Source organism: Onychomys torridus, chromosome 21, assembly GCF_903995425.1.
Source record: "Onychomys torridus chromosome 21, mOncTor1.1, whole genome shotgun sequence".
Classification (NCBI taxonomy): Eukaryota; Metazoa; Chordata; class Mammalia; order Rodentia; family Cricetidae; genus Onychomys; species Onychomys torridus.
This window is the reverse complement of record NC_050463.1, coordinates 33,663,545-33,672,403: the sequence shown is the minus strand read 5'-3', so window position 1 is coordinate 33,672,403 and position 8,859 is coordinate 33,663,545.

Genomic DNA, 8,859 nt, shown 5'->3' with positions numbered 1-8,859 from the left:
CACATCAGGAGAGAGGCCTGGTCAGGCCAGCCCCAGGAATCCTGAGGGTACCGTCAGAGAGATTCAGGCTTAGCGTCCCATTTTCCTGCCCTCACAGCACTGAAGACTTCCTGAAGCCTGTGCCCCAGGGACTTAAGGAGCTCAAGGACAAGGGCCATAACAGAGACAATACAACCACTTTGACTGTTGCTGTTGTAGGCCAGACATCTTGCCAGCAAGAACCATTGTGCCCATCTTATAGGTGAGAGAGCTCAGGGAAGCTGAGTGGATCCCCTAGGTCACCCAAGTGATACAGAGAAGAACCTGGAGTGCAGTGTTCTCTTACTATTCCTGCTAGCCTGGGCTATCTGCTGCTGCTGGCTTCTGGATGTCTGCCAACCTCACGAACACAGCCATCACCCTCATGGGTCCTCAGCTGACTCTCACCAGCCCAAAGTCCTTCAGCCACTGCCCTTCTCCCCTCACACAAGGCTGGTTCTCATCTGATGGTGCTATGCCAGCTCAAACTGTCCCCTCCACCTGCCAGGGTGAGCTAGGCAACCCTATCCTGGGAGAAATCCTGGGTGATGGGCACTGGGAAGCTCCATTCTTAACAAGAGCTCTGATTTGGGGAAATAGATGCTTCAGGTCTATTTTCAAGAAAGGAAAACTGATTTCCCCTCCACACTACCATGTCCAAAGCAAGCAGATGTAGCGCCTTGGGGAAAAGGATCCCTTCTGGGAGGTACAGTGTCCATAGGAAACAAACAGCCTCTCTGTCTAGAAAAAGAAGCACCCTTTCCTCAAGGCACACAGCCCAGAAGGAAGCTGTGCTCAGCTGAGAGAAGAGGAAGAACTGAGCAGAGGCCCCGCCTCCACGGTCACTAGCACCTCGCTCAGCCAAGAGCATCCTTCCGTGGCGTCTTGCCTGCTCATCATCTCCCCTCCAACATCTGCTGTGGAGGTCATTTTGCCCCAAGTCATTAAACATCAAACATTACCAGCCCCTAGAGGTTTCCGGTGGTTTTTAAATGAGGCTTTGACCAAAGACTCCTTTAAAAGGCCATCCTCTTTCCTTGGGCCATAGTGTTTACATTTGATGGCCCTTAAACAGAACTGCTTTTAAGCAAAGACATTCACTACTTTCCTCACATGTCCCCATAAAAAGAAAAATCCGGAGAACGTCTGCGTCTGCCAGCCAGAAACTTTCTTGAGAACCCAGCAACCCAACTGCAGTGTGGGAAGTCGTTACCTGGCCATGCTCCTTCCTCCCAGAGATCTGTGGACATCAACCCCTCTGAAGAGGGTCCATCCTTTTATTTAAAAGGGTGATAGCTACATATATGAATTCTTTAATGTGTCCAGGACACAAGCTACCTGCGGAACTGCACACAGCCTCCTACTTGACAGTAACCCCATGTGGGAGCTGTGATTATCACACCCATTCTACAGATGGGAATCTAAGTCTCAGAGAGGCCAACAGACTGGCTCGGCCCTGATTGCACATCTGAGGCTCTCCGGGGCTCTTCCTCGGCCATGAAAGGCATAGAAAGAAGCCTGTCCAACCCCAGGTCTCTCACCTGCTTTGACTATACCACTCTGCCATCCTGGTTGAGGAGGCTTGGCTGTGTTCTCCCTGACCCTTAGCGAGACTGAAACCCTCAAAACTTCTTGTTTTTCTGAACTTCTCTGAACTAGCTAATCGCCCCCATAATGTCCAAGATATCACCTCTCCTGGGGGTTTGCTTCTGGTGTCAAAATTGCTTCAGGTGACCCACAACTGGCTTTAAAGGCTGGCTAGCCCCGTAGTATCTATCCTCCAGCGGCAGGGTCAGCACGCCATCTAGTGGCCAGACTGAACAGCTTGTGATCTTGGAGAAAAAAAAAAAACCTGCAGATGGGGTGGGGAGGTAATTGAAAGGTTCAGAGAGAGGAAGTGGCCAGCCTTAAGTTGCACAGCAAATCGGAATCCAGTCTCCTGAACCATCACCCAGTTCCTGAGCAGCAAGCTACGCTTCCCTAATTTGCTGCAAGGAGCAGCCTTCGATTTAATTCGGGAATTAAAGGAAGTGTCCCATTTGCTGGACGCCTTCACTTTCTGTTCCAGTAAATTTTTTTTAATTCTGTTACTTTCCTCAATAGGTAAGTTTGCACCTGGTATAAAATACCAAAAAAGGTGCAAAGATGCATTTCCTTTCATCCCAGGACACCACCACCCAATTATCAGTTCCCACATGTCCAGCCTGACTTCCCATAGAGTTACAAGTATATACAGATTCTTGCATTTCTGCATGGGGCACCAAACTTGCATAGTGCTCTCAACACCGCATTGACAACACCGCTGTGCACTAGCACACAAGGAACGTCTTGACTCTCATAAAGTGATACTGTCCCGTCTCGTGCGCCAGTACATGGAGCTTACATCATTTATTTAACCCTTTCCTAACAGACATTAAGTGATTCCCGATGCGTTTTGTGGACATCATGTGGCTCCCAATACCCACCCCAATAACAAACATTTTTGGTGGAAAAATATGTTAGAATAAATCCTTGAACAATGGATCTGTTGAGGTTGCCCATTAGGATTTATTTTTGTCTCATAAACCAGAAAACTCAAGCATGATAAAAGGGTAAACATGTTCTTCATTTATCCCATGCAAACAACAAAATGTCTAGCAGCATATGGCCCCAGGGACACATGACAGCTTCATGCTGGAACACATGGTGTACACATGTGATTTTCATAGACATAACCAAATTGGCCTCTTCAGATGTTAAACACTGGCAGTGTGTCGCTTCTCAGCATCTTCTTGTCATGTATTATTTTAAATTGCTCCATTCATGCTGCCCAGCCTGGGAGGACCCAAGTTCGATCCCCAGAGCCCCATGGCGGAAGGAGAGAACCAACTCCTGCAAGTTGTCCTCTGACGTCCCCAAGAGAGTGCACACACACATTTGCACATGTGCAATAAATAAATATTTAAAAGGAGATCTTACTAAAATCAATGAAAGTGTTCAGTTAGAAAGGTGAAGATGGTGTTCCTTATGCCTTTAGCCTTCCTCTTGTGATGTGCTTCTCATGGTCCAGAGAGAAACTTCCTTTTGCCCTGACAGTCCAATTGCACTCACAAGCTATTTTCCTTTAGAAAGGGGAGCTGTGGTGTGGCATATTGACTTCCAAGTACAGTGCAGCCATTGTACTCCTGAACTCAGGGCAGCCATGCTTACCTGCACAAGATTGGGCCCGCTGGCAGTCTGTCATAGACAGGGGAGGGACTCATGAGGCCACATCCAGTCTGAGAGTTTATCCACAGTTAGTGGTGGCTGGTGGAGGGAAAGATATTTTCTTCAGTAGTGTAGCCCGTGGTAAGGTACCTGTGTGCCCGCAGACAGCAATAATGAAACTCGCTGGGTCACAGAGAGAGAGACAGACAGACAGACAGAGACATGAAAGTCGAACACAGGCCGCCTGAGAAGAGAAAGGGGCTCAGTGGGGATGGGAGGGGATAACAGACATTATATACATATGAAAATGTCACAATAAAACCCATTTGTGTATGGTTCACATACACTAATAAAAATCAAACACAAAAGACAAAAACCTGGCATCTCGGCCTCCACTGTGCACCTGTCTCCTTTGCTCCAGAAGCGGCAGGTCTGCTAGACAAACACACATCTTGTGACAAGAATCAGCCTAGCCCACCCCCACCCTGGCAGCTGCAACTTTATCTCACCATCCCGACATAATGATCAACCAGATCATGGTTTAGCTGAGACTCATTAACTAGGTGTGTTCCTTGCTGCCCCCTGCTCTGGTCCTTCGCTGCCCAATCTGAGAGCTCATGTCAGTTACCCAAAAGGCAAAGCTAAGGGCACCGGTTCCCTTGTCTTCCCGATACAGCTCCGTTGATTAAAGTTCCTTCCTGCCGGGCGGTGGTAGCACATGCCTTTAATTCCAGCACTCGGAGGCAGAGGCAGGTGGATCTCTGTGAGTTTGAGGCCAGCGTGCTCTACAGAGTGAGTTCCAGGACAGGCTCCAAAGCTACACAGAGAAACCCTGTCTCAAAAAAAAAAGTTCCTTCCTGCTCACCATTGTGGAGCCCGGGCTGTGACCTGCTCTAAGCGAGTGCATGTTGTCCAAAACAGTGGCTTTTACAAAACACCAGTTTCCTCCATCTTTGAGTGCAAATGCAAGGAAAATAACCCCACATCTTGTTTGTGTACGTGAACAACCGTGATCCATCCAGCACAGGCCACAAGGTGCACACCAATAAATGACTTATTTACGCAAATAAAATACTTACTCAAAACCATATCACAAAAAGAAAAACCCAAGCTAGTGAGTTCATTAAACTCGCCAAACCAAGGAACAGAAACAGTCTTTCCTGACCACATAAAAGGAGCTATAGGGGTGTCCACCAGCCCGTCATCAAACCATCCAATGAGCCCAGCAACCTCTCCTCACAGCCTTTCAACTCTGCCTTGGGGATTTTGTTCAGTCCATTTGAATCACAATTCTTCCACATAAGCTCCACATCTCTAGCTACTCTCTACACCTAAAACTGGCTTCTGTCACCCGGCTGTGACACAAACATCCATCCTATCTAGCCACTCGGAGTGATTCTCGGTGCACTGTGTCAGCCTTAGGCCATCATCGTCGGGCAGGCCTCTTTGAGCCCTCTCTGTCCTCTTTAACACTTCCATAACTATTCTGTTAGATAATATAGATGTATTATATGACTATAGATTCACATATATCTGTGTGTGAAGTGTAAAGCGTGATCAAAAGTTAATATTAGTAATTAAGATTGGAAATTTAAAAATCCCAATGGCTGCCAATGCCATGCCTGTAAAGTGAAATCAGTACTACTTGGGTAATAAAATCAATGGAATTGGGGCTGGAAAGACGGCTCAGTAGTTAAGACCCATGCTGTTCTTCCAGAGAACCCAACTTCGGGTTCCAGCATCCACATTGGGTGACTCACAGCTGCCTGTAACTCCAGATCCACAGACTCAATATCCTCTTCTGGACTCTGTGGGTGCTGTACTCATGTGTATATACCCACACCGAGACACACATATATGCATAATTAAAAATAAAATAGATCTTTTGAAAAATTAAAATATAGTCAAGAAAAATTGACATACCTTGTAAGAATCCAGATGGCCAGGTACGGTAGCACACGCCTTTATTCCCAGCATTTAACAGACAGAGGCAGGCGGCTTTCTGTGAGTTCAAGCCCAGCCTGGTCTACCTGGTGAGTTCCAGGATAGCCAAGGCTATGGAGAGACTCTGTCTCAAAATTAATTAATTAACCATTAATCAATTCTGATGTTGTATAATTGTGTCCACCTATGTTTCTGACACAGCTCTCTCATGAGCACCATTACTTTCTCTGTTTGGATTTTTGGGGTTAAGTAACATGACCTGATATGCTAGGGCACCATATCTGAGTCTCTCGCCCAGGATTCTGGTAACAGCCAACGCAGTGCGCTGAGAATAACAGTGAGTGGCTAGATAAGATGTTAGTGTCACAGCCCAGGGACAGAACTGGTTCTAGGCACAGAGGTGGCTAGAGATACAGAGCTGGTGTGGAAGAATTGATGCAAATGAGCTAAGCAAAAGTCCCAGGACAGAGGACATTGGGTAGTTTGATGATAGGCATTGGAGGTTTCTCACTTTACATGGCTAGGAAAAAATGTGGCTTTGTTCCTTGGCTTGGGTTTCCTGGGGCACAAGTGTGTACCACCATGAATGGATTTATCTTATTCTTCTGATGGTCCTCCATCCCACCACCCTTCCAGAGCTGAGGACCGAACCCAGGGCCTTAGCACTTGCTAGGCAAATGCTCTACCACTGAGCTAAATCCCCAAACCCAGGAGAGGCTTCTTTACTCTAAAGTATACATACATACTGACAATTGTCAGCTCTTCCGTTAGTACAGATGGGTGTGGCCTGTCGAGCAAGGGCTTTAGTTTTGTGAAACTGGAATTCAGGAAAGCTTTAAGTAGGGACCTGAAGGGAGTAAAGGATAGCTCCAGGTGGAGAAAAGGGGTCATTACTTCCAGAAAAGCCACATGGATATCCTGGAGTGACTGGCCAGCCCTCATTCTAGGGAGTGACTTACAGAGAGATTCCAGCTCTCTGACATCAGCCTCAGTGGACCTTGGAGATAAAAACTGGGCTTCGTATGCCTGCCCACACTGGGCAGGGAGATGGGCTAAGAAGGCATTAGGGCCTCAAGAGGCAAAGTCCAAGTGGGTTGGTATGCTTCCACATCAGCTTTACAAAATCTACATTACTGTCCTTTCTGTAAAAAAGAAAACAGAGCCAGGCAATTGTGGCTCACGCCTTTAATCCCAGCACCCAGGAGGCAGAGCCAGGCGGATCTCTGTGAGTTCGAAGCCAGCCTGGGCTACAGAGTGAGTTCCAGGAAAGGCACAAAGCTACACAGAGAAACCCTCGAAAAACAAAACAAACAAACAAAAAAAGGAAACAGTATTCACAGCTTGTGTAGCAAGGCAGACTGAGGTGCCAGGGAGCCCAAAGCAGCCAGAGGGGGCGGGGTGGGGGGAGAGAAAGAGAGAGAGAGAGAGAGAGAGCTAGTTTGTAAGATCTGAGCCCATCTAGGGGGCAGCACAAAACGTCAGCACTTCTCATGCTCTGCAAAAACTTAATCCAGTATTCAGTAAACCAGGAGCATTTTCAACAAATTTGCATGTTACCCTCAAAGAACCTCTAACTTCCGGTGCCAAATAAATGCTTGCCGCAGACCCTGTTTGTATTCAGAGCTGACTCCAGTCTGTTTGCGGCTTGTCTGAAGGTATGAATATTTTCCCGACCAATTTAATCACATTCCGGATTAGAACAGAATTATTTTATCTTGGGAAGGACAGAGATAGGTGGTGTACAGATGGGCCAAGTCAGATTTGATTTTTTAAAACATTTTTTTTCTATATATCCTTGGGTCATTTCCCCTCCTACATCCTGTTTTCTGGCTGGAATGTGATCTCCCTTTGGTCACGCTGGGTGTGCTGTCCACCTCTCCCTTCAAGGTAGTATTGAAAGGCAGCCATCTGAGGTTGTGGCTGGACAAGATAGACTTGAGAGAAAGAAGGCTGGGTTATATCCTGAGGGAGAAATTGAGGCAAGGGAACCAGGTCAGACCTGACAAGGAGAGTGTGTGACTGTCTAGACCACAGGGAAGATGAGTATAGACTGTCCACACTAGCAGAGAAGTGTGAACATTGGTTCACTAGCTCCTTTTGGCTGACTTCACAGCTGGTTTCTATGGTGACCAGAGATAATTAGAAAAAAAAAAGTCACTTGCTCCTTCCAGCTCAGGCCCACATAGAGTTATTCTCTTTTTCTTTCTTATCTTTATCCCTCTGTCATCCCCACCCCCTACCCTACCCCACCCCGCTTTCTAGCCAGTGCTGATCACTCATTTGGGGGTGAATCATCGGATTCTAGACGTTGGTGTTTGACTCTCGGAGCAGAATGGAGGCAGATTCAGCCGAAATGCAGTCTTGGTTAAATTCAATTTCAGAAGAGGAGTGACTCATTTCATATCGCTGTCCTTGTCACTTACAGGCAGGGACACGTTCTGAGATATGTGTCACACGTTCTGAGATATGTGTCACACATTCTGAGATATGTGTCATTAGGTGCAAAAGAGTGATCATCACAGGCTGCTATCAAATACTAACATGGTCACCATGTCACTAGGTAACAGGATCTGGAGTTCATTGTGGACAAAAGTTCATGTTGGCAACTTGCCATACTAAGTATGTCTCTAATACTACCTGGGACAGACATATACTAAACAGGGTTAATTATCATTTTTACTTTTTGTGTCTGTGCTTATCTGTGTCCACAAGGAGGTCAGAGGACAACTTCTTGAAGCATTATTTCTCAAGTTATTTTTACCTTTTTTTTTTTCATTTTCTCCTTTTCTATCTTTCTTTTGCCTGAGTCTGGCCTAGAACTTGCAATGTAGACCAGACTGGTCTTGAGCTCCCAGGGATCCACCTGCCTCTGCCTCCTGACCATACCCAGATTCATTTTTCCTTTTTCCTTTTCTTCTTTCTTTCTTTTTCTTTTCTGGTACTAGGAAGAGAACCCAGGGGCCCCTGCATGCTAAGTACAGGTCAGGAGTACAAAGGTCATTCTCAGCTCTGTAGCAAATTCAAGGCTACATGAGACCCTGTCTTAAGGAAGAGGAAGAGGACAAAGAGGAAAAAGAGAAGGAAGGGGAGTCATTTCCCACTTCCATATTTGGCTTCTCTGCCAATAGATTTTCTCTACTATGAAACTCACCGTTTTTAGTGTTTGGTATTTCGGGTGAAAAGAACTAGTTCAGTTACAGGCTGCTGTGGAAACTGAGGCGGAGGCCTGACACACACTGAAACTAGATCTCACATAGTGCTGATGGTCATTATCATCCGGGGCTCCTGCCTCCTGAGGAATCGGTCCTTTGCTCCAGCATCCTTTGCCCCTTATAGGTTCTCACACGGAGTATGGCCGGAGTTCAGCCTTTCCTCCACGGCATCCTGAGCTCCTTGAAGGCAGTGACCTTGTCTGGCTGCTCTGGGAGCCCGTACTTGACTCTGGCTGGGCCTTACACTTGGTGGGCTCTAGAGCCCTTGTCAATAAATCCTCCTATGTAGCCGACTCCAGAGACAGCTATTTGATGAATGCTTGCAACATGATATAATAAATTAAAATTCATCGTATAATGTGGCTCTAGAGACAGAGACTGTTCAGCAAGTGACATCATGTCGGGCTAGTGACACCAATGTCATTAGTAATGTTTACATTCAGGACAGTACCCTTGGCTTGAACCTATGGGAAAATAGTCCAGAATCCCACTGACTATA